At 45.3% G+C, this 13,827-nt stretch overlaps 1 protein-coding gene across 1 annotated transcript in view; it reads right to left on the bottom strand.

Annotated features, from left to right (window-relative positions):
- stk26 (serine/threonine protein kinase 26) overlaps window positions 1-6,930 on the bottom strand; it is a 172,208-nt gene extending 165,278 nt beyond the window's left edge. Inside the window, exon 1 of the mRNA XM_041195961.1 lies at window positions 6,913-6,930. The gene's annotated coding sequence lies outside the window, so the exon portion shown is untranslated. The remainder of the gene's footprint in view (window positions 1-6,912) is intronic.
- Window positions 6,931-13,827: the final 6,897 nt, after the last annotated feature.

Below are 13,827 nucleotides of genomic sequence, written 5' to 3'. Positions count from 1 at the left end.
GTTACCCAGAAAAAGTTAGAAAAGTTAGAATCACTTCTAACGTCTGGGTAACTACAGTGCTGAACACCCCCCACCCCCACTACCGCACCCCACCACCCCCGACCCCCAATGGGATGCCTCCAACTATGCCCCCACCACCCACCCCACCCCATCTATACCCACAACCCCCCACAGGACTCCCTCCCTAACTACTCTCCCCACCCCGCAACTACCACTGACCCCCACAGGACTTGCCTTACTAACCTCCTCACCCCCAGGCTAGCTCCCACACCCTCCCCCCGAATACCCACTACCCCCCACACACCAACTACCTGCCATGACTATTCCCCCTCCCCCTAGCCGCCCACCCTGACTACCCCCCACATGCCCTGACTACAACCCAATACACCCCTGGCTACACATCCCAACCCCCAGCTACTCCCCCACCATCTGACTACCTCCTCACCCCTGGCTACTCTGCCCAATCCTTGACTAGCCCCCACCCCCCTGATTACCCCACCATGTCCCAACTACAACACCCCACACTCCTGACGACAAAAACCCACCCCCAAAATACACCCCCACCCCACGACTACCTCCCAACCCTCCGACAACTCCCCACCCCCTGACTTCGGCCACCCACACATGACTACCTCCCACCCCTGGACTAACCCCTTCACCCTCCCAATTACCTACCATGGACCCCACAACACCAATCAGCCAACCTGACTACACCCTCACCTCCCAACTACATCCCCCACCTCCTGACTCTTCCCCACCCTCCGCCTACTACTCAACCTCCCGACTACACCCTCCCCACCCTCCAACTACAGCCCCCACCCCCCAAAGTAACCCCCACCTGTCAGACTACACCCCCCACCACCCGACTGCTTCCCACCACCCCCCGACTACCCTCCCTACCATCCCCACTGACCACTTGACCCAGCCACCCCCCCCCCCCCCCCCCCCCCCCCCCACCTGACGCCCCCCAGGAAAAGGCGTGGGGTAGATCAAAAGGGAAGGTCTGTGAAAGGGTGGGAGACAGGAGAGATTAAATAGCATAAAAGATGATGGTGTAAGGGGAAAAGGAAAGTGAGGAGGCTTTGAGGCATTGACCAGGCCAATCTGGAGCACTGCAGTCAGTCTTGTGCAGCATACCTCAGGTAGAATAGATTGGCTTTGGACAGGGTGCCATGTGGTTGACTCTTAAATGCCCTCTGAACAGGAGCAATAAGGGATGGACAACTAATGCTGGCCTTGCCAGCAATGCCCACATCCCATGCAAGAATAAAGTAAAAAAGAGGATTTCCCACTTTCCATGTATCCTTTCTCCAACTGTCCTCTCAGGGCCCAGAAGCACATCTCTGCTAGCCAAGAGCTAAATGGCATATGGTTGCAAATTGTTGCACGATAGTGAGATATTGAGTCACCAAGGGGAGGCTTTCCTCCATGCTGTACAAAGTGGTAGACAGAGTTTGCACATCATTGTCTGAAACATCATGAAGTCAGATCCCTGTCCTGTCTGATTCTCCATAGAGGTGGACATCAGTGCAACTACCTGTGACATCATGGCCCTCATGCTAGAGATGGACTCCTCCAATCTCCCTCCAGCAGTTGACAGAGGGACATACATTTCCACCAGTTTCCTTTTTTATGGATGTCCCCCAGGATTCAGCATTTTTATCCAACTTACGCCCATGGACTTCACCACTTTGCCAAATTCTAGAGCATGCTTTTCTGCAGTGGTCAATTGCCAATGACTGCTGGTCCACCCCCAGTGCCTTGCCTCTCACACTCTTCTCCTGTAATGAGAGAAAGAGAGTTACAAGTGTGAGGTGGAATATCTGGAGAGGATGGAATGAGAACATTTATGGAGGGCTCGGTGCAGGATGACAACATGATTAGGGTGAGTGCCAGTGTTGGCTATTCAGATGGAAATGTGAGGAGCTGCCTGGAAAGTGGGAGGAATGAATGGAGCTGCAAAGTGTATTATCCTGAAGAGCGCTAAGCAGCAGAATGCTGGGGAAGTCAGAGTGTGGGGATTGACACCTGAAAGTGTTCTGTCACTTGTAGTATAAAGAGTTAACAGAATGGATATGCAGATCAATGGGGCACTTAATGATGTGGCACTGACATCAGGCAGTCATGTACTCAGATCAGTAGGGGGCAAATGGGCAGTTCTGAGTGGTGAGGTGTCTTCCTGATAACTCACGATGTATATGCCGTAAATAATGTAAATAAAGTAGTTTTTAAATGGATACCCTGACATGCCTATGGATCCTCCTTGCTAGAATCCAGACCAAGCACTTTCTACAACACTGCTCACATTTCCTGCTCTTATTAAGTCATTAAACTTTTTGAGATACTGCATTCAGAGGTAGTACACTCCTACTGCTCATTGTCTCAGAGACCTCCAGGCCTGTTTGGTTTGGCTGGCTGACCTCTTCCTCCCATTCACAGGAAACAGTACTTCCCTTCAATCCCTCACAAGTTCAAGCATGACATCTAGGGAAGAGACAGAGAACCCTGGGGCAGCTTTTCTATGTCTTCTGGCCATATTTCTTCAGAGACATTGATTGCACCCATTCTGACTACTGGTGGGGCTCCTTTAAATACAGAGGCTTCCATTGACAGTGTGCAGATTGTCATCCTGCCTGCACTCTGTCGTTGGCTGAGAAGCAGGATGCTTAATACCATGTTGGGTTAAATGGAAAATGCAAAACTGATTCCCGATCCCTTGCTGGCCCCGCTAATGCCATCAAGTCCATTTCAATAAAATTTCACCTATTGAAGCTGTGGATTTCGCTTCCTGCATAAGTAGTTGAAACAAAAATTATATCAACCATTCATGAACAGGTTGGATAGGTGGATGAAGTAAAAGAGATTGATGGGAACAAGCTGAGTAAATGTGAAAAGAACTACTAGCACACATGAAGAGTAACACTTGTAAGAAGGTCTGGAGAGCGATGCAGTGGTTTCTGTCAAGGTTCATCCCGAGCAGTTCTGTGACACGGGACTCTGTGCTCTACGGGCTGTTCCAAGGAACACACACCGAGACAAACATCAACTGCAGCTGGAGGATCCTCAACTCCAGAAAGATGTTCTTTGGTCTGCCCGAAACCTGTTGGTCTTTCAGTGCAAAGTGTTGTCCCCAACCGAGTGTTGCAGACTGACACATTCCAAGGTCCAGGACTATGTGCTGAGGGACGCACTAAAGCTTGGGGTAGCCGCCACAAAGGCGCAATGGGGAAAGTCGCTGCCTGAGACCTTTCTGCCATAATGCACCGAGGGGCTGGGAATTGTATAGACTCCTTGGGCTGTACGACTCACAATGAATGTATGCATTAAATACTAAGGGAAGAATTCTCCCCCCATTGAGGGGGAAGTTCAGGAGCAGGTGCACCTCTGATCAGCACCTCCAATTGGGGGCGTGCAATATATTTTATGTGGGCGGGCCAATTAAGGCCCGCCCAGCGTGACGTCCGTCAGGAAGCTCTATGCGATCCCTGTGCAGGTGATGGGGGTTGGGGGAAATTCTCTGAGCCGAGACTGCACTCTTTAGAGCATGTGCGTGAAAGAGCGCACTCATCTCCCTGAGGCTAAATGCTGCCTCAGGGAGATCGGCGCCAAATTTAAAAATGTGAAATATAGAAAAATTACATTTCCCTGATATGTCCCCTCTTGTGATACTGTCACATGAGTTGGCTCACGTCCATCACTTTTAATTAAACTTTTACTTAATTTTTAAAAACCTACATGAAACCTCATCCCGCCCATGGATGAGGTCTCATGCTTTCTCTGAACCCCACCAGGGCTCCCAGCCTGCCTGCCAACCTTAAGGTTGGACGGGCAGGTCCTTAAACTAGTTCAATTACTTTTTAAATAGCCTCAATTGGCCGTTGACAGGTCGGCGGGCGCACAGCTGATTCAGCTGCGCCCCTGCCGACCTGAAAATTGAAATGATGAGGGGTAACGTTGGAGTTCTGCCTGACTTCATCCTGCGTAATTTTACGTGTCAGCAAGCTGGCCTCGCCTCCCCCCGCTTGCCAAATTCAATATCCTGCCCTAAATGTATTATAAATGTATTGATGCACCTCAGAGTGCAACATGATCAATGTCGATAACTCCAATACCATTGCACTGCCTGACTGTCTGTAATGACCATATTGAAATGCCTGTAATGTTCATTGACTGTATTGAAGCACCTCATTATCTATGTGGAAAGTTTGAATCTGATTGCACATCTTATGATGGCCATTTTGAAATGTTTTGTAATGTTCTTTCAGATATTTTATGAACAAAGTATATTTTCCCAAAAGAAAATGGAATGCTAAAAGGTCAATGAAAGGTCATCAATTTGAAACGTTAACTCTCTTTCTCTCTCCAAAAATGCCACCTGGCCAGCTGAATATTTGCAGCATTTTCAGTTTTTATTCCAATGGAAGTTAGTTAGGCTGAATTGCCAGTTTCTGTGCTGAAAAATTGCAAGTAGATACCAACGCAAACTGATAGGGCCCATTGGTCTTTTCCTGTGTTAAATTTTCTATTTGTTTTTTGTATTTAACAACTTCAACGCACATCTTTCCAATCATCATCTGTACCAAGAAAGATTTCACTGTCACTGATAAGTTTTCCCTTCACAACAATCAACCTGTGCATTCTTGGCCTGCTGTCTGAATGTTCCTGAATGATTTAACTCCTCTATCTCATTTAGTATATTTAGTACCTCAAAAATGTCTTTCTATAGGCTTGAAGTGGTCTGTTTACAAATTTATTACTCAAATTTGATCCTTCTGATACTAGGACTCAGGCTCTTCCAACTCAGTCTGTGGCACCTACATGATCTGAAAAGCCAATTAAAGCATGGCGGGGAGGGGGGTGGGGTGGGGGACACAATACTTCAAAAATTATGATCCCTGTAACAGACTGATAACTTTTAAAAAGCTATTTGAATTTCCAGTAGCTGATTGGAAGGATCATATAAGAATTCAAGTTTTAAGACTTTCACTGTAATAAACCAACTAAAAGCAACATGGTCTACGCACTATTCAGTAGGCAACTTACACTGTCAAATACAGAAAACATCCCTCATTTAATTTTTAAACCACAGAAAATTCTCCCTCCGTGGTTGCACTTTACTCTGTCCATTAAGTGGACTCTTCATTCTCTGGGGTCCAGTCCAAAGCAATTCTTAGCTCCTGATGGCTTGCCTTGTCCTTTTCCAGCAGGTAACTCCAAATCCCCGAGCTGACTCTCATGGTGAGTTTTACCCCGGAGACCGTCCCTCTAGCTATGGCTAGGCAAATTGTCCAAATCTTCTTGTTTAACTCCTCAGGAATTTGGTCTCTTCAATCCGCATGTGAGCATCCATCCCCATTTCACGTGATGACTGAAAGAGCCAACATTTTCTCGCCTAACATAGAGGACTAGCTGTCTCTATCTTTCACTGTTCTCTCTTTTTCTCTCTCTCTCTCTCTTTCTCTCCTTCTTGGATTCTTGCAGACTGACCATGTCTGTAAGGTTTTGGCATATTTTAAGAAAAGCCTTCTTGATCCTACAATGGCTTCCTATGGACTCTTCCCCTCTCAAAGCTCAACTCCATGGAAATATGAATAACATGGGCCCCATATCCAGATAAAAATGCTAATAGTTACCATTTAGACCCCCAACTTCCATCCTTTATTGGAAGTAAATAGACAGTTCAAAATCTAACCATTCATAAGAACTGACCTTCCTAACACCGCACCCACCACCGCACCCCCCCCCCCTCCCCCCCCCACCCCCCCACCCCACCTCCCCTGGTGACTTTGAAGACTAAGGCCTGAATTTTCATGGAGTTGTGAAGAGTCTGTTCCTTATCCAAAATGGCACTGCAAGCCTGGATTCAAAAGCCCTGCCACCACTCTGACAGATCCCATTTTTGCTAGTCAGGGAAAGGAGACGGGATGTGATTGTGCATATGGGAAATACAAACTCAGCAGGGCCATTTGAATGCAGTGCAGAACTCAAACAGACCTGTTTTTGATGGAGCAGGCCTATTTTATGCATGCGTGACTTACAATTTTTAAGAGTAGACCTGAATGATAAAGTCTGTGGAATTGTCAAGATGTCAAGTTATTTAAATAGCCTGTTCTTTAAATTTTGGGGAAAAAACAGCCTGCTGTGTCTGTGAGTTGAAAATATCAATGATTACTGTTTCAAGAGCTGTTTATTGACATGGTCCTAAGGGTTATCATCAAAGTATCATTACAGCTTGACTGCTTTCACAACCTATCATTATCACAGTGGGAGTGGGGGGGAGGTGGTGGGGGGATCTGTAAGTTCACAGTTTAACACCTCTAAAAATTTGTGGTTTTATGAATAGAAATATTTCATTGTATAAGGGATTAAGTACTTCATGGGTGTAAATGTATTGAATGGGCTTTTATCAATGAATGCTTTATATATATAGTGAAGTCTGTAATAGATGCTTAGTCCTTTATCTTATTTCATCTCGACATGGCTCCTAAGGTCTGCCCATAAAGAATACTGGGAGAGTTGGCATGGAAGATGTAAGGGCAAAGGATGGTGGTTAGGGACATGGATTGGCATTACATCAACATATAGGCTATAAGGGGCCATGGCGATGAGTGGAAGTCAAGAGGAACCATCCTTTCTACATCCAACCTGTCAAGACCCCTCAGGATCTTATACATTTCAATCAAGTTACCTCTTACTCTTCTAAACTCCAGGGGATACAAGCATAGACTGTCCAACCTTTCCTCATAAGACAACCCACCCAATCCAGGTAGCCATCTGGTAAACCTTCTCTGAACTGCAGTGTGTTGTGCCAAAAATGGAAATGAGTCACACACTAGTTTTCTTGAGTTGAGGGTATTTTGTTTCTGGGACTTGCTTCCAGAATGCGATTGTAGATTGCGATTTATGCATTACCTTTAGACACTGCTCCTCCTGGAAGTCCAAATGTTCCATTTCTACTGCAGCTATTTCTGTAACCAGAGATTCGAGAATCGGATGACAATCGTTGACCGCATCAACCATGAATGGGTTTACCAGAAAAGTGAAGCAGGGTCTTAACTTCTGCAAAGCATCAAACCTGGCACGAAAACGGTAAAGCAGTCCTTGTAATTTATCACTGTATTCTCTGAGTTTGTAATCTCTTAATTCAACATCAGGGAATGTTTTTATCATCCTTTTGAGATGGGGAAAGGGGTTGAAGTTTCTCGAGAGTATGTCTCTTTGAAAAAACCTGACTTTATTCTGGAAGCTGAAAACTATCTGAGTAAGGTCAGAAATAATCTTAACCTCCCCTAGAGTGCCAATTCGAGAGTTTGTAGATGCTGCATTATATAAATAAGAAACATCAGGTCCTGTATCCATTCACCATCTTCCAGCTGTGGATAGGATCTTTTCTTTTCTTCAAGGAAAGTAATGATAGGCTCCAAAAGTTCCACAAACCTATTCAAGATATTGCTGGTTGACAACCACATGAACATTTGAATTAGGAGCAGGAGTAGGTCACTCAGCCCTTTGAGCCTGCTCCACCATTTAATAAGTTCATGGCTGATCTGATTGCAGCCTCAACTTCACATTCCTGCCTAGCCCCAATAACCTTTCACCCCCTTTGCTTATCAAGAATCTATCTACCTCTGCCTTAAAAATATTCAAGAACTCTGTTTCAACCACCTTTTGAGGAAGAGAACTCCAAGTCTCACAACTCCCTGAGAGAAAAACACTTTCCTCATCTCTGCCCTAAATAGACATCCCCTTATTTTTAAACAGTGACACCTAGTTTTAGATTCTCCCTCAAGAGGAAACATCCTTTCCACATTCACCCTGTCAAGACCCCTCAGGATCTTATATGTTTCAATCTAGTTGCCTCTCACTCTTCTAAACTCCAGCGGATACAAGCGCAGCCTGTCCAACCTTTCCTCATAAGACAACCCGCCCATTCTAGGTATTAATCGAGTAAACCATCTCTGAACTGCTTCTAATGTATTTACATCTTCCTTGAATAAGGAGACCAATATTGCACACAGTACTCCAAATGTGGTCTCACCAATGCCCTGTTTAACTGGAGGATAACCTCCCTGTATTCAATTTCCCTTGGAATAATTGATAACATTCTATTAGCTGTGCTAATTACTTGCTGCACCTGCATACTAACCTTTAGCAATTCATACACTAAAACACCCAGATCCCTCTGCATCTGCAATCTACAGAAGAGCAGTGGGTGGCATTCAAAAAGGAAGTGGGGAGGGTACAGGCTCAACATGTTCCCTCTAGGGTGATAGGAAGGAGTAACAAGCCCAGAGAACCATGGATGACCAGAGATATTCAGGATACGATGAGAAGGAAAAGAGAGCCTTTTAGCAGGAGTAAATCAGTGGAAGCATTAGTGGAGTACTGAAAGTGCAAGGTGGAGCTTAAGAAAGCAATTAGGAGAGCAAAGAGGGGATATGAGAAATCTCTGGCTGGTAAAAGTAGGGAAAATCCCAAAATATCCTAGAAGTATATCAGTGGGAAGAGGATAACCAGGGAAAGAGTGGGGCTCATAAGGGACCAAGGGAGAAATCTATGGGTGGGGCCAGAGGACATCGGTAAAGTGTTGAATGAATACTTCACATCCATCTTCACCCAAGAGAATGAGGAAGAAGGTATGGAACTCCGGGAGAGAGACTATGAGCAAATTGATATAGGGAATGACAAGGTATTGGAGGTGTTGGCAGGCTTTTCTTCAAGGAAAGTAATGATAGGCTCCAAAAGTTCCACAAACCTATTCAAGATATTGCTGGTTGACAGCCACATGAACATTTGAATTAGGAGCAGGAGTAGGTCACTCAGCCCTTTGAGCCTGCTCCACCATTTAATAAGTTCATGGCTGATCTGATTGCAGCCTCAACTTCACATTCCTGCCTAGCCCCAATAACCTTTCACCCCCTTTGCTTATCAAGAATCTATCTACGTCTGCCTTAAAAATATTCAGGCGAGGAGTCAAGCCTCCTTGGATGAAACTGGCTAAAGGAGATTAAGTAGAATGGGCTGAAATTTTCCAGCTGAGAGCAAGTGGGTTACCAGACCTACTACAAAAATACACCTCTGTCTTCAAGGAAGAATTTGGGAAGATCCAGGGATTGCAAAAAAAGTTCATGTGGATCCAGAGGCAACCCCCCCCCCTCCGATTCATGAAGATGAGACCAGCCAGTACCTTGTGCACTGTGGGAAAAGGTCGACATCCAACTGGACAGATTAAAGAAACTAGGCGTTATGCAACCTGTGCTATTCTCAGAATGGACAGCACCAATAGTGCCTATCTTTAAACTCAACCAAAGTGTATGAATTTGTGGACACTACAAATTGACAGTTAATAAATATGCTAAGCTGGACAGACACCCCATACCAAAAATTGAAGACCTATATGCCAAACTGACAGGTGGAACCACCTACTTGAAGCTTGATATGAGTCATGCTTATCAACTATTAGAGTTAGAGAAGGCCTCCTGGGAATTTGTCATAATTGATTCACATAAAGGGTTGAGCCAATTAAATACCCATTTGTCTTTTGGCGTCTCCTCAGCTTGTTGCCTGGGATGAAACATTTAAGTTATGAAGAGAGGTTGGATAGAGTTGGGTTGTTTTCATTGGAACAGAGAAGACTGAGGGGTGACCTGATCGAGGTGTACAAGATTATGAGGGGCATGGACAGGATGGATAGGGAGCAGCTTTTCCCCTTAGTTGAAGGGTCAGTCACAAGGGGACATAAGTTCAAGGTGAGGGGCAGGAGGTTTAGGGGGAATGTGAGGAAAAGAGTTTTCACCCAGAGGATGGTGACGGTCTGGAATGCACTGCCTGGGAGGGTGGTGGAGGCGGGTTGCCTCACATCTTTTAAAAGTAACCTGGATGAGCACTTGGCACATCATAACATTCAAGGCTATGGGCCAAGTGCTGGTAAATGGGATTAGATAGGTAGGTCAGGTGTTTCTCATGTGTCGGTGCAGACTCGATGGGCCGAAGGGCCTCTTCTGCACTGTGTGATTCCGTGATTCTGTGATATGGGGTAGGCCATTCAGGACTGAGATGAGGAGAAATGTCTTCACTCCAGAGGTCCCCAGCATCACAGATGCCGGTCTTCAGCCAAGTCTATTCACTCCATGGGAAATCAAGAAGCAGCTGGAAGCACTGGATACTGCATAGACTATGGACCTTGAAATTTGGCAATACTACAAAAGAATTGTGCTCCAGAACTTGCTGCACCCCTAGCCAAGCTGTTCCAGTACAACTACAACACTGGCATCTACCTGGCTATGTGGAAAATTGCCCTGGTATGTCCTGTATGCAAAAAGCAGGAGAAATCCAACCCTGTCAATTACCGCCTCATCAGTCTACTCTCCATCATCAGTAAAGTGATAGAAGGTGCCATTGACAGTACTGTCAAGTGGCACATATACAGCAATAGAATGCTCCCCAGTGCTCAGCTTAGGTTCCACCAGGGCCACTCAGCTCCTGACATCATTACAGCCTTGGTTCAAACATGGACAAAAGAGCTGAACTCCCGAGGTAAGGTGAGAGTGATTGCCTTTGACATCAAGGCAGCATTTGACCGAGTGTGGCATCAAGGAGCCTTAGCAAAACTGGAATCAATGGGAATCAGGGGGAAACTCTCCTCTGGTTGGAGTCAAATCTAGCACAAAGGAAGATGGTTGTGGTTATTGGAGGCCAGTTATCTCAGCTCCAGAACATCACTGCAGGAGTTCCTCAGGGTAGTGCCCTCAGCCCAACCATCTTCAGCTGCTTCATCAATGACCTTCCTTCCATCATAAGGTCAGAAGTGGGGATGTTCCCCGAAAATTGCAAAATGTTCAGCACCATTAGCGATGACTCATACTGAAGCAGTCCATGTCCAAATACAGCAAGACCTGGACAATATCCAGGCTTGGGCTGACAAGTGGCAAATAATATTTATGTCACACAGTGCTAGGCAATGACTCTCTCCAACAAGAGAGAATCTAACCATTGCCCCTTGACATTCAATGGCACTGAATCCCCAACTATCAACATCCTGGGGGTTACCGTTGACCAGAAACTGTAAACTGGACTAGCCATATGAGTACTGTGGCTGCATGAGCAGGTCAGAGTTTAGGAATAATACGGTGCATAACTCACCTCCTGACCCCCAAGCCTGTCCACCATCTACAAGGCACAAGTCAGGAATGTGACGGAATATTCTCCACTTGCCTGGATGAGTGCAGCCCCCTGCAACACTCAAGCAGCTTGACACTGTCCAGGACAAAGCAGTCCACTTAACTGGCATCACATCCACAAACATTTACTCCGTCCACCACCGATGCACGGTGGCAGCAGTGTGTACTTTCTACAAGATGCGCTGCAGGAATTAATCAAGGCTTCTTCGACAGCACATTCCAAACCCATGACCACCACCATCTAAAAGGATAAGAGCAGCAGACAGATGGGAACACCACCACCTGGAAGTTCCCCTGCAAGTCACTCACCATCCTAACTTGGAAATATATCGCAGATCCTTCACTGCTACTGGGTCAAAACCCTGGAACTCCCTTCCTAACAACACTGTTAATGTACCTACACTACATGGACTGCAGCAGTTCAAGAAGGCAGCTCACCACCACCTTCTCAAGGGCAACTAAGGATGGGCTATAAATGTTGGCCTAACCAGCAAAGCCCACATCCCATGAATGAATTAAAAAATCAAAGGGTTGTACTATTATATTCGTTTACCTTTTGGCGTCTCCGCTGCTTGTGCCATCTTCCAAAGAACAATTGGAATCTTACTGCAGTGGCTGCCCCAGGTTGTCATCTATTTAGACAATGTATTGGTGACAGGACAACTGAAAAGGAACATTTGGCAAACTTAGAAAAAGTCTTAAAATGTTTCTCGCAAGTTGGAGTGCATTTAAAAAAAGAATAGTGCACATTCCAGGCGAGGGAGGTGATCTATTTGGGTCACCAGGGCCTCAGATTCACAGGGCCTCCACCCGGTTGAGGAGAAAGTGAGAGCCATAAGAGAGGCATCCGCACCAAAGAACGCCTCAGAGCTCAAATCATTCCTAGGAATGATCAACTATTATGGATGGTTCTTACCCAATTTGTCTACAGTGCTGCCCCCTGCATTCTTTACTCAAAAAGAACCAACATTGGTCTTGGGAGGTGCCCCAGAAAGAAGCTTTCATAAAGCTGAAACAATTGTTGCACTCATCCAATCTATTAGTGCATTACGACCAGATGAAAGGATTGGTGCTGACATGTGACGAATCCCCTTACAGATTGGGAGCAGTGCTCTTTCACCGGATGGACAATGGCATGGAACGGCCAATAGGTTATGTTTCATGAACGCTCATCACAGCGGAAAAGGGATACTCAGATAAAAAAGGAAGGCCTGTCCATCATCTTTGGTGTCAAGAAATTTCACCAGTATGTACATGGTTGTCATTTTACAATCATTTCAGACCACAAACCATTGCTCAGATTGTTCAGTGAGGACAGGGCTATAATGCCCATAGGCCTATGGCCTCAGCAAGAATACAATGATGGGCTTTAGTCCTGGCAGCATATGAGTAGACTTTCGTACATAGGCCTGGCAATCAAGTCGCAAACACCGATGCCTTAATCGTTTGCCTTTACAAGAGAATGATGGGGGTGTCCCAGTTCCACAGGAACTTATTTTATTGTTAAATTTCTTAGATCCCTTGCCGGTATGCAATCGACAGATCAGAGACTGGACAAGTCAGGACCCAGTCCTATCTCAAGTACGAAGACAGGTACCTTATGGTTGGTCACAAGAGCCCAAAACTGACTAAATGAAACTATACTTTAAAAGAAGATATGAAATAACCAGCATGGAAGGTATCTTATTGTGGGAAGCAAAAGTGATAGTACCTCCAAAGGGAAGGTAGCCACTGTTAATTGAACTATACAGTGCACATCCAGGAATATTCCAAATGAAGACAATAGCATGCACATGATAGCCTAGGATAAATGGTGAAATAGAGAGTTTAGTGAAGAATTGTGTGCAAAGTCAGCAATTGCATTCCATCTGCTGACCAATTCTTAATCTATGCCAATATATTACCTCCAATCCCATGTGCTTTAATTTTACACACTAACCTCTTATATGGGACTTTATCAAAAGCTTTCTGAAAATCCAAATACATCCCATCCACTGGTTCTCCCTTATCTGTTCTGTCAAATCATGTCAAACATGATTTCCCTTTCATAAATCCATGTTGGCTTTGTCTGATCCCATTGGTATTTCCTCAGTGTCCTGTTGTCACATCCTTTATAATAGATTCCAGCATTCTCCTTACCACTGGTGTTATTAAACACAGTCCCAGAGTCAATGTGTAGTGTGAATAGAGTCCCAGGGTCCAGATGTAGTACGAACACAGTTCCAGAGTTCAGGTGTATTGTAAACACAGTTGCAAAGTCCAGGTGTTGTGTGAACACAGTTCTAGAGTCCAGGTGCAATACAAACACAATTCCAGAGTTCAGGTATATTGTAAACACAATCCCAGAGACCAGGTATAGTGCAGTGGGATATATTTTGGTGGAAAGAACGAGCAGACAAAATACATGCTTAAAGGTATGATTTTAAATGGAGAGACTTGAGAGTGTTTGTGCACAAATATTTGAAGGCTTCAAGATAGGCTAACAAAGTAGTTAATAAAGTATGTGGAATGCTGGGTTTTATAAATAGAGGCCTGGGGGCTGGATTTTACAATTCCAATACAGGCAACACAGATCGGGTGGGGGAAAATGAGACGGAGGAATCCACTTTCGATTTCCTGATTCCATTCCCGCCACCTGCTATTTTCA

This window comes from Carcharodon carcharias, chromosome 9, assembly GCF_017639515.1.
Source record: "Carcharodon carcharias isolate sCarCar2 chromosome 9, sCarCar2.pri, whole genome shotgun sequence".
Lineage (NCBI taxonomy): Eukaryota > Metazoa > Chordata > Chondrichthyes > Lamniformes > Lamnidae > Carcharodon > Carcharodon carcharias.
This window is presented reverse-complemented; position numbering and strand designations above follow the sequence as displayed.